This window comes from Notolabrus celidotus, chromosome 18 (genome assembly GCF_009762535.1).
Source record: "Notolabrus celidotus isolate fNotCel1 chromosome 18, fNotCel1.pri, whole genome shotgun sequence".
Lineage (NCBI taxonomy): Eukaryota > Metazoa > Chordata > Actinopteri > Labriformes > Labridae > Notolabrus > Notolabrus celidotus.
In genome coordinates this window covers 26,854,628-26,867,300 of record NC_048289.1, presented here as the reverse complement: position 1 = coordinate 26,867,300, position 12,673 = coordinate 26,854,628, and the positions used below count along the sequence as shown (strand labels likewise).

General features: G+C 38.7%; 1 protein-coding gene across 4 annotated transcripts in view; it reads left to right on the top strand.

Annotated features, from left to right (window-relative positions):
* Nucleotides 1-12,673, top strand: part of tanc2b (tetratricopeptide repeat, ankyrin repeat and coiled-coil containing 2b) — a 242,485-nt gene that overhangs the window by 7,464 nt on the left and 222,348 nt on the right. For 2 of the 4 annotated variants that reach the window (XM_034708630.1, XM_034708628.1), the window contains exon 2: nt 2,116-2,301. The gene's annotated coding sequence lies outside the window, so the exon portion shown is untranslated. Of the gene's footprint in view, nt 1-1,852; nt 2,021-2,115; nt 2,302-5,190; nt 5,676-12,673 lie in introns of those variants that run through there. The other 2 variants (XM_034708626.1, XM_034708629.1) reach the window with 2 other exon arrangements.

The following is a 12,673-nucleotide window of genomic DNA, read 5'->3' as shown; positions in this document are numbered from 1 at the left end:
GTAATTTCTAATTCTATATTAAGTGTGCTACAAATAGTTTCCTCTGAGGCCTTCCTTGCTGCTGACTTCGACTGAAATAGTGTTAATGCAAGGAATCTCTTGTTTTATCTCTGTATCTATCCTCTCTCTCTCCAAACTTTGATCTTGACTCTCAGAGCACAGATTGAAGACAGATGATGAGACAGCACGATGAATGTTTTCTGTTAAATTGTTTTGCACAGTCTCTGCATCAAGGTCCAAATCTTTGTTTTCTTCCAGGACATATTCAGCCTCCTACTGAGATTTTCAACACCCCGTCACTCCTAGTTTTAAGATAAAACTCTAAAACCTGCCTTTAGTGTGTAGGACACAATTACAGCAGAACAGATGGCAGCCAGGTAGTGTGGAATTCCATTTTTTTTTTATACATGGTGTGAATACTCAGAATGAATCAACACCTGTATCCACTGTCAGGTGTATTGGCTCAGTTGCAGGCTGCTACTACTTTGAAGCAACACAAAGCTAGTGTGATGTTACAACCTCAGACACCTGAGGTTGATATTGGAACTTTTGATGCTTGAAACCGCTGTGAGGGGGGGGTGTCAGACCAGAGGATTGACAGCACACTGAAGAAACAGTCTTGTCTCTATTTTCAACAGCAAATACTCACAAGTGACACTTTTGACTGTTGTAGCAGGTTCAGATTTGTTTTGTCAGAAAATAATACCTTGGCATTTGTTGAACAAGATCAGCAAAGATATAAGATGTGCATCTTTGCCCACAGGGGGCGCCAAAATCAACACAAACAAATGTTCGTCACAGCAGCTTTAAAGTACCATACTACTCATTTTAGGACCTAATAAGCCTGTATGATATCATTGGATGTAGTTCATTAGTGTTTACATCAATATTACAATGATGAAGCTATTTTGAATTTCTTATATGCTAATGGATAACCTTAGAGCTTTATTGTATACACAATAATAATTCACAACAGTTTATTGGCTGGGTAAACTTGGTATAAATAGTAAGAATCTGCAAACATAACAAATGCATAGTCAAAGGTAGATACCTACAGTATTTCTTTCTGTAATGTAATTAAAATAAAAAGGCAATAAGAAGAAAAAAAATGACAATACTCACGTTAAGTAAAATGCCTTTAAATTGTTCATTATCAATCAATTAATCAATTAATCAGACTTTGTTTGTAAAGCCCTATTCATGCAATGACATTGTAACATCATGTACAAGTGTTGTACATGAAAATAAAAAAATAGAATAAATTAGAAATATATATATTTTTTGATATATGCAATAATAATAATAATAATAATAATAGTAATAGTAATTATAATAAAATTAACTAATTAATTAGAAAATAAAACTCACCAAAATAAAATAAATTACTAAGATAATAAAACACAAAAAAGATTAAATCAGTAAAATACGCTATACTAAAACCAAATACAGCAAAGTAAAACAGAATAGAATATTAAAACACTGAGAGGTAATCTGTCAAAATCTTAAAATGATAAGATCTAATTAATAACTAATTAAATAATGAAATAATCCACAATAAATTTAAATAAATAAATAATAAAAATTGACTGAACAAATAATATATGTGTCTATAATGACTTCAAATAGGACAGTTTATACTTAAAAAAGTGAATACAATTTGAACTAGATAATAAATTAATTAATTGATTAAGATGAAATAATAAGATGAAAGTTTTCTTTTTAAAATGAGAGCTCTAGGGGCTTGAGTAAAAAACTCATAATTGTGTGATACCTTCATTTTATTCACGAGTAGATTATTTCTCCCTAATCACGCATAATGATTGATAACTGAAACTTCTCTGTGCTCTATCAGTTTGAAATAGGTGTAACACGTGAGAGTGGTTTTTAAAGACACTGACTACCATCCCACATGCAGCTGCAGCTCCTATAGATTAGCAGAAGATCCAGGGCCGGGATTCATTGAGTCACTCTTCGACTTCTCTGGCACCCTACCACTCTGCTGATCTCCCAGCAATCTCAAGTTAGGCTCCATTAATCTCACCTCCTCTCACCGTCTGTTTGAGGCAGATCGAGCTGCACACTCACCTTTGCTATATTTTCATCCTTTATTTTCAGGCAGCAGAGAAAGAACAGGGGAAGACGGAGGAAGCTCTGGTGGGATTTAACTCAATGCCAGTGAAAGCATGCGGGTTTCCAGAGGTTGGAGGGGCTCAACCGCTCGGCTCTGTGTGACCACCTCGTCCATCACGCTCACACTGACAGGAACCCTGCACCACGGCCCGTATCCAGGGCCTCCCTCAGGTATTTCTCATTACCATTTGCAGAGAGGGAACCTTTTAGAGTACAAATATGTCCTCTGGTGGGTTTATTACAGTGTGTCTGCCAACTGCAGGATATATTTAGTTACAAGTCTCTCAAGCTGAGATGTATGATGTTGGCATGTCGTCATCTTGGCAAGGATTACATTTTCTCTTATACACTCTTATAAAGTGGTTCGTTCTAGCACAGTCACACGTAATTGAGAACATGTTCCTCCTGCAAGAAAAAACTGAACAGCTTGACCTCAAAGAAATGGTGGGTGACCAGTAAATATATGACATGCAGGTTATGAAAGAAAGCCAAAAATAAGTTGTCAATTTGGCAGGATAAAACACGATTTTTCTTGCTAGCTTTGTGCATACCTACCAGATGAAAAGCTCTCAAAAACAATGAGTTGCACAGATCTTTTGTGCAGTTTCTTGACAAGGAAAAGGTTCACATATCAAAAGAAATTGGGAACTAGAAATGCTCAATGTGAGCTGAAATAGAAGTGTCTCTAAACTTATGGAAATGAACTCGCAAGAGAGCCGACTGTACTCCTTTTAGGTTCATATCTGAATACTGGTTGCAAATTAATCACCACAAGACTATAAGTAGATTACAGCTAATGCCGGATAAGCACATTATAATTAACTTAATAATCAGTTGAATCTCCATCGATGTGGAGGTAAATAAAAAAGGACCACCAATGTATTTGTCATAAATTATTCTCAATATATTTAACTTAGTGTTGCACCTTTAGATTACCCTCCAAGCAAACAGTGTACAGTTAAATTACGATAAACTCATTTGATGCCGTTGGTCAGCTGAGAGCCATTTAGCATATCTGCCACAATCAAGCAGTGTGCAGCTAATTTGCCGCTCATACAGCATCCCTGATTGTAATTCAGCCTGATGGTCCTGTAATTTTATTGACTGATTGAGTAAGAGGCCAGGATAACGTCTAACAGTAGCCACCTTTTTCTCCATCTATCATCTCTAAAGTCAAACGCCGTGATCTGCAGGGGAGAGGAATTGAAGTTTGATTGGCATCGACCTTGTTTCTCTTGCATAATTATGAATGATTTAGGTATTAGTGCCTTCTTTCATCATACATTATTCATCAAGCCTGCCTGCCTGCCTTCCTCCCACCCCCACTGTATGTTTGCTCCTCTGCTCCCTCTGCTCGCCTGGGATTTCAGCTGTGTCAAGCTGGTCACAGAGAAACAGATTAACACCGGATATATGGCTGCAGTGATCACTCTGAAGCTTTTTAGCAGGATGTTCATGGCTGGATTAACACAACGGGTTTTCAGCTTGAAAAGTTCTCTCAGAAGGATATCTCTCAGCGCGGACATTAAACACGCTTCCTTGACTTTTGACTCAGCGTGAGAGTTTCCCTTGTTTCATTAATTTTCCTCTCCTATTCAACATAATACTTAGTTTTTCTGTTTCACTGTGCTTTGTGAATACATTTGGATTATTATTATACATGATTGGATTGGAATTAAAAGGATGATTGTTTTAGTTAACATTTTTCTTATTCCTTTAAAGTCATACACTCAAATCCAGGTACATGAAAGTGAGACCCAAGGTTTGTCTATTTTTTTAATGAGCTCCTATCCAGGGGAGTGTCCAGAGGGGTTGTCAGGGATGGTATCTGATTGGCCACCCCAAAATCTGTTTGGCTTTTCACTGTGTCAGAGGTGGGACTAATGTTATAATCAACTACTTGTGTTGTAACAGACAAGTTACAGACAAAATACTTACAAGCATGCACATTAAGACAGACGCCTTAGAGAGAAATCAGAACATTGAACATTACTAGCAAACTTCTGCACACTTTCTGACCATCATACAAACATGTGTTGCTAAAATTTCAGTGCAGAAATGCCTCAATTAATATATCCTTGACAAGTGCATTCTTTGCAATAGTTTGCATGCAATTTTTTTGTAATTCAAAATGTAATAGGATTAACATCTTCTTCATCAGTCACTAAAGAAATAAGCTTAAAGGATTTAATGTTACCACTCTATTGTGTTGCTTTTTAAAGTAAAACATACACAGAACTTAACCTCTATATGTGACTTTAATGTTAATAGTTACCTTAGACATGGTAAATGGAGGCAAGAGGGCACATAAATGCAAATAAATGTGGTTGTGTATGTGCACTCCTACTTCACACCACCCCTGTGAGTTCAGCCACCCAGATCCCAAAAGTCTGGTCACGCCCCTGCTTCTACCTTAGGCAAAGGTCTTTAGAGTAATGGAGGGTGAAAATGCAAAGAAAGTTTGGAGTGTTGTAGAAATACAATCTGCAACAAAAACCTGTAGATTTTTAAGTTCTTTGTTTAATTTCAGTATAAAATATTAAAAACATTTTTTTAAATTATTTTCTTTTCTTTCAATGGTCTTTCTATTGAACAAAAACACTCTTCACAAACCCAAAAGCACATGACAGTTGACATACAGAAAAAACAGCCACAGAATAGTTACAAAAGATAAGGTAATGATCAGTTAGTCAAATAGACAAAAACAAAATAATAATAATAATAATAATAATTACAAAAAACAGGACAAAAACAAACAAACAGTTTTACAGTTTTACAGTTCAATTTTTATAAATGATTTTCATTTTTTTAACTTTATTTTTTACACATTTTAAAGACGTCAGTACCATGCTGTTTGTAAATCCATCTGTAACAAATAAAGGAAATAAATACAGCAAAAAATGCTATATGAAATTGAACGGAACATTTTTAATATACATGTACAGTGAACTTTTTTTGTGCAAAATTATGTAATTTTATGCGCTTTACACAATTTCCCGCGAACGAATCAACCGTCATGAGTTTTATTTTGAAAGCCCCCACCGGAAGTCTCTTATTCATAGATTTCACCAACTTGACCCAGTGATAGGCAGGTCAGTGCTCCATGTTGCGGCGCTGCGTGGCACTGGGCACCAACTGGCTCTGACTGCAGCACACACACACACTCACACACACACATGACTGTGGTTGTGAATGGCCCCGACAGTTGGCACATTTGGCACAGCGCGGGGAGTCACCGTCATTCCGGGCACTGCTGCTACCTGCTGCAGACCGAGGCTGCGCTGCGTAACACCCATGGGTGTCGCTACTGTGACCGTCTCGTGCATCAGGACTGCTGAATGTTGCCGCTTTGATCGGTGCAGCTATTTTCAGAGGCACTCGCGCGAGCTATTTCGGAGCGATTGGGAACGTGCAGACTGCTCGGGCGATAATCTGGATTGAGGAGCGCTCTGCAGCAGACCCGGACCCGGAGCAGCAGTAGCAGAGGAGGCACGGATGTGATGCCAAAGCTGACCAGAAAGCACAAAGGTTCAAGTCAAGGAAAGGTAATCTGTCACTTTCTTCATCCTGTCCTTTGTGCATGTTGAAGTTTATGTCATCATGCAGAAATGACACATACCTGTAAGGAGTGTCATGGTGTGTAGCAGCAGATATCTAACCTATAAGGTTTATATCTTGGCTGGCTGCTTATTGGCAAAGCCCAGCCAGCCAGCTAAGCCTATAAACACCCCCAGCAGTGTTTAATGAGATTGACTTAGCTGCTCTTTAGTAGACAATAACAAGCTTTTTGTGTCTGAAAACTGCAACATGTGTTATGTATTTTTATGACTATTGTTTCAGAACAGAGCAACACATTACTACTTCATTTTTTATTTAAATTGCACAGATTATGGGTTGTAGCGTTCATTCATAATTAACATTTAAACACAGAGTCTGACACAAAAACATGCAGATGATTTTAAACCGATGTTGCTTTATCTAACAGGTTGAAGGGATGTTAAGTTAATTACTTATGCGTGTGTTCACATAGAAAGTTATCATTTGTCAAGTCAAATTTTGTTTATATTGCACATTTTAAAACAACCGCTGTTGACCAAAGTGCTGTACAAGCTTAAAAACACAATCAATAAAATGTTGGATGTCTAACTCAACATATTAAATGCCAATTCAAAGAGGTGTCTCATATCTGCTTATTCTACCCTGTGTGTGCAACATGTGTTATGTATTTTTATGACTATTGTTTCAGAACAGAGCAACACATTACTACTTGATTTTTTTTTCAATTGCACAGGTTGTTGGTTGTAGCATTCATTCATACAAACCATTTAAACACAGTCTAACACAAAAACATGCAGATAATTTTATATTTCTAGATTTTTATCGATTTTTCACATTTTAACAAAAGGGACAAAACAAAGCAAAAACAAAACAAAACAATAACCGCGCTCTTTACAGTATAAAGACCACCGGAAACAACCGGTGGTCAACCATTCGGACCAAGACATATAATATTCCACCATCCAAGCTAGGGCAGATGATTTTAAACCCATGTTGCTTTATCCAACAGGTTAAAGGGATGTTAAGTTAATTATTTATGCATGTGTTCACATAGAAAGTTATCATTTGTCAAGTCAAATTTTATTTATATAGCACATTTTAAAACTACCGCCGTTAACCAAAGTGCTGTACAAGCTTAAACACAATCAATAAAAACAAATAGTTAAAAATACAAATAAAAAAGCCACAATAAATATAAGCAAGATAAAATGTTGGATGTCTCACTCAACAAGTATTAAATGCCAATGCAAAGAGGTGTCTCATATCTGCTTATTCGACCCTGTGTATGCAACATGTGTTATGTATTTGTATGACTATTGTTTCAATACACATTACTACTTGATTTCTTTTTCATTGCACAGATTATTGGTTGTGGCATTCCTTCATACAAACAATTTAAACACAACAGAGTCTAGCACAAAAAAATGCAGATGATTTTAAACCCATTTTGCTTTATCTAACAGGTTGAAGGGATGTTAAGCTAATTATTTATGCATGTGTTCACATAGAAAGTTATCATTGGTCAAGTCAAGTCAAATGGCACATTTTAAAACAACCGCCGTTGACCAAAGTGCTGTACAAGCCTAAAAACACAATCAATAAAAACAAATAGTTAAAAATACAAATAAAAAGCCACAATAAATAAAAGCAAGATAAAATGTTGGATGTCTCATATTAAATGCCAATGCAAAGAGGTGTCTCATATCTGCTTATTCAACCCTGTGTATGCAACGTATGTTCAACTCAAGGTGTAAAGGGGGGGTTGCCCACCCAGACAACAAGGTATCCATAAAGTAAAGGGGTTTATACTGAAGAAGCTGTTCTTACTTGTTCAGTGGCTTCAGGCCAGAACCTACCTCACTCTGCACAGCCTATTATCTGACATCTGGTCCTTCTCGACGGGGACTTATGTGGTAATAGTATGTTACAACAAAGGCTGTTAATCTCGGTAATGCCTGTTGTTTGGAAGGGGAAAATGCTTATTTCCCTATGATCACAAATCAGCACTTTATCTACAGTGGAAACCAAGTCTGCCTCGGATGGGATGTTTTGAGACGTGACACCCCGGCAAGTTGTTGTAGATGTTTTTGTATTTTAGGTATGTGGTTAGGATTAGACGAGGAGCAGTTGGAGAAATGTCATTTTTAGGGCACAGCATACAAGATGTGTTACATTGGAGAGAGATATGCCTTCATGACAGCCAGAGAACTGCTGTGATGAAGCATTTATCATAAAAATAGGTCTGCAGACTGGTAAGATTTTGGTTCCAGCACTCATGGTTTTTGTATGAGGCTGGAGATGACTGCTGTCTCGCTGTACTTTTTTTTTTTGTAATTCAAGTTCTTGGTTGTCAGCTCGGCGTAGATAAAAGACAGTCATCCTCAAAGCGTTCTCTCCTCACATCAATGACACGCGCTAGTTCTGCCTTTCTCCTGCTACCCCGCTGCTGACACACATCTGTGAGTTCACAGTGTGGAGGTTTTCCATTATGAGATCATGGTGTTTTTCTTTTTCACTCGACCATCCCTAAACTTTTTTTGTCTTTTCAGCTCTTATCGCTCTCTGCTCAGGGGGGGTGGTGACAGGGCCTTGTTTTTTCCATAGTCCGAGCCAACACAGTCCCTCCTGTCACGCTCACTGACAGGTCAAAGGTCAAAACTAAAAGATTCTGCTGAAAATGAGTGAAGGATTTATAAGGAACAGAAAATACTGTCCTTAAAAATGTACAGTATAAACAAGATATGAATCAAAACCGAAACCAACAGAAGGCTCTTTAAACTCCCTCACTGAACTCATCCACTTGTGCTTAGTTACTGATAGAACAGAGATCCCCAAGGCTGGAGAAGTCTCCCACAGACCAGAATCTTGATGTGGACACACATTTATTAACATTTGAATGACTCTAGTGTCTGTAGGCTCTTACATATTGCCAGTTCAGGTTGGGATACTCACACCCCTGTTACCCCTCATCTGCAATATGTAGCTCACAGAGGCATTCTGTATATGGGGCAAAGTCTTCAGCCTCTGATCTGCTGTCAGAGGTAGCATCAGAGGCGTTATAGGGGAGGAGACAGTTGCAATGTGTAGCGTAGGAAGCCAGCATGGCAGAAAGAGCATTGTGTGTGTATGTGAAGCTCCTGCTGTGCGTTTACAAGCCGTGCCTGCAATGCAAAATAGAATCAAACACTGGGACTGGGTACATGGTTTGAGTTCAATGGCGTGATGAGGGCGGGACTTCATTATGTTGCTGTAGCAGAATTGCGTGGTGTAGCAGCTAGTGTTTATGTTTCCTCACTGTTCCTCCTCTGGCTCTGCTGAGGCCTCATTTGTCAACAATGATGTTATACTTCTTTTTTATAGCATCAAATAACGACGAATAAAAGAGAGCATGTTTGAGAAAACTTCATTTGACGTGCATTTTTGATGTTAATGTTGACTCCGTTAAGCAGCCAGCCTGTAGTTGGTAGGGATGGGCATTTCAAGCCAAAATACTATATGATAATCACTGGCATGTATTCAGCGATTATTCGTAATCAAGGTGTTGCTAGTAGCGGGCATTGGTACGGTCCGTCTCAACGTTTATGTCAGTGTTTCTGTGACGCAGAACATTTTACAGCCATGCTCAGTCGCTGCAATTTTCTCTGTCTCTGAATCTCACACCACTTCACACGTATTTCCAGCGACCGTCACAAATGTTTTCGTCTTCTTTTGCTATTTAATGCAGTTAGCATTCTTCACCTCCTGTTACTTAATTCGGTTAGCAAACAGCTTTAAAACGCTTAATAGCCACCGTCTGGCGGGAATTCTGTATTACAACTAGGGACGGGCATTGATTTTCGAATATTTTTTCACTTATTAATAATCGAATAGTTACTTTGAATATTTTCTCATTTTAAAAGTAAAATTTTTCATTGTTTTTACCAGTGCCTAGTTTTTGGCTTGAAATGCCCATCCCTTATTACAACCAGTCACTGGTGAAAATGATGGAAAATTGTACTATTAAAATGATACAATATTCGCATTAACTCTTTGATTTTTAACAAGTGGACAAATATTCAAGCATTTGGACAATCATGTCCCATCCCTATTATGGGGAGCTCTGATTGTTTTGGTTTCATTTTGGGGGAGCTGTCATGTCCATTGTTTTAAGCAAGTTAAGTCTTTGAAAGTGCCTTGACTTTTCAAAGGGGTTTACACCAAGCGGCAACCTCCGGCCAGGAGTATTGAAGCCAATGGGGATGTGTTTAAAGACTGCAGTTTCTCAAGTGTTCTCTTGAGGCTGGCTCCGAAAGTACTGGAAACCACATACGCACCAATTCAAAAAAGCTGATCTTTGCAGCAGAAATGAACATGTTTACAGCCTGGTACAAAAAACGAGTGTAGTCTGGATAGTTCATTTCTCAATTGGCGCACACTGTCCAGGGAGTTAATTTTTTCATAACGCAGCAGTTTTCAAAATATTAAGATTACGTGTTTTCCATTATGAGAGGCACACCTTACTTGACTGACAAGCGGGAACACTGTAGCTGTTGGCTAGGAGGCTCAAAGCCCGCCTCTTTACCTCACACTAGCTCTACAGAAGTTAGGTGGAATTCAACATTTCCAATATGGCACCCGCCAACAATTGGCTTCAAAACAGCGCTTCAGAAACACATGGGTGACGTCACGGATACTACATCCAGTATTTATACAGTCTATGGTTTACACCAACGCTGAGTTACTCTACAGAGCAGACTGTCCGCCCAACAAGAAACAAGAACAAGAAAAACAGTGTTACTGTTTTAAATTAACTGTGCCAGAACAGTTTAGTGGAAGGATGGATAAACATTACATCCTCCAGTATTTGTTCCCAGCTTTAACCAGCAATCAAATCTCTTTTGTTTTAAGCATAATCGTGTTTGTTCCCTGACATGCTTTCATTGTTGCAACCATGACAAAGAAGGTTTTATAATCTTAACAAAGTAGTCTTTTAAACACACAAACTATGATCCACCCTGAGCCTGTCCAAGTCTTTCTGGATCTCAAGCTAACCAAAAGCTGTTGTTGTAAGATCATCAAACTTGATATACTGTTCTGCAGTGATGTGAAACGCAGACAAAACAATGTGATCCTGCAGATCAGAACATGTTTCCAGAGGGCACGGACAAAAATCATCTTTATTGTGGTGTTGGAAGGATTTGTGAGAACGGGAGGTAGAAGAGGCAGAAACATCAGTTCAACTATGAGAAATAGTTTTAATAGAACATAATGCAATGCAGATATGGGACGTTTTTACCCAGGATGGAAACTCTAAATAACCTCTTGAGTAATCGCAGCTTTCACTCTGTACATTTCATACCACCGCTGGTGCGTCAAAGCATGTGCATATTCTTTGGGTCGCTGAGGTCGACCATGACAATGCAGACACTCACTGATTAAATCATAAACAGGCGAGACTATGTTGAGGGAAAGTGAGTACACAAGAGAGGCAAATTACAGCACTTCATAGTCAAATAAAACCTTTTGAAAATTGTAGATTATTATAGTGAGATAAAGTCAAACCTCTTAAGTTGTGGTGATGCAAGCAGCTCTTTAAACACAGTCTCACTCAACATATGCTTGTAGTAAATGTATATATATATAAGACCTCTTTGAAGTGGCTGGACTTAATTAAGAGATGTCTAAATACACATGAGGGTTTTTATAACTCTTTCAGAAGAAAAGTTCTGTTTTTAAATGAGGTAAAACCGCTCTTTTGATATGCATCCATGACCAAGTCAGACAACTCTGTGCGTCGTAACAGCTCTGAGAGTGAGATTGCCCCAGTGCTGGGAATAAAGGTGTCACCCTCAGGGATGTTTTGATTCACTCCCATGAGCGCTGAGGGAAATGCCACTCTTTACTCTGTTTTAATCAGGAGAAAGCAGGAAAGACTGTTGGAAAACGTGTGTGGTCTGTAGTATAAATAGCATGATCATCATTTAGGGGGGAAAAAAATGCAGTGTAAAGGGAATTAGAATTGATATTTTGATCATAATTTATTTCCTTCTTGGCCAGTAACTCAATTCCAAGCCCCAAGAGTGGGAGGGCAGTCATATTAGAAATGCAAGGCAAGGGAAGCACAGCAATAACACAGTGCAGTTTGTACCAGTAGAAAACATTCAGCTCTTACAGAGACAAAGACAACAGCAGCCGCTTTACCACGTTGAGAAATCTGTGGATGAAGATATTCTTGGTAGCCTGTAAAACTCTGTGAAATTGCCTCATTTGGAGGAGACGCCGGTGCACTGAACTCCTTTAATGAGGGACGGATTCTCCCCAGGCATGTCCCTCATTTCTGTGTGGCCCTTTGATTATGTAATAATGATGCGAAAAAGGCGTCTTCTTCGCGCCTCATTCTTTCTAGTTAGCGAGCGGAACCGGAGGTAAGCCGGGCTGTTTCATCTCGGCTGTGTCGAGCTGTTGCTTAGCTTCCTTTTGTCTCCATTACTGCTGGAAGTCAGTGGCATTTATTGAGTTGTGATGGGAGCATTTTGACCGCGTTTCTCACCTACTTGTACCAACACTGCCTTTGACAAGATGAAAAATTTGATGTTGGTGTCAGGAACATGCCCTCAGTTGCTGTGGTTCAGTCTCAGACAATAGAGGAAGTTCTGTGGGATTATTTTTGAAAAAAAAAAACCCACTTCATATATCTGTCTGTGGGTTTATTACTGCAGAAGAGTGCTTCCAACAAAAACCATGGCGGCTGTGCTGCAGTGGTTTTTAAATGTGTGTTTTGTATTGGAAGGGTTAATGATTTTAAAAATGTTCAGTAAGAAAGCTGCTGCTGAGACTGTTAAGTATTTCTTGTACAAGTTGTTGCCTGTTTCTCTTCAAAGCAGATGGATATACACCTTAAAAAAGAATCCAGCAGCTCAACAGAAAACACAGCGAGGGATCAAAGCGTTTTAGTGTTTTCGCCTGCGATGTACAAGGCAGGCTATTATGATATGTCGGCCTGGTT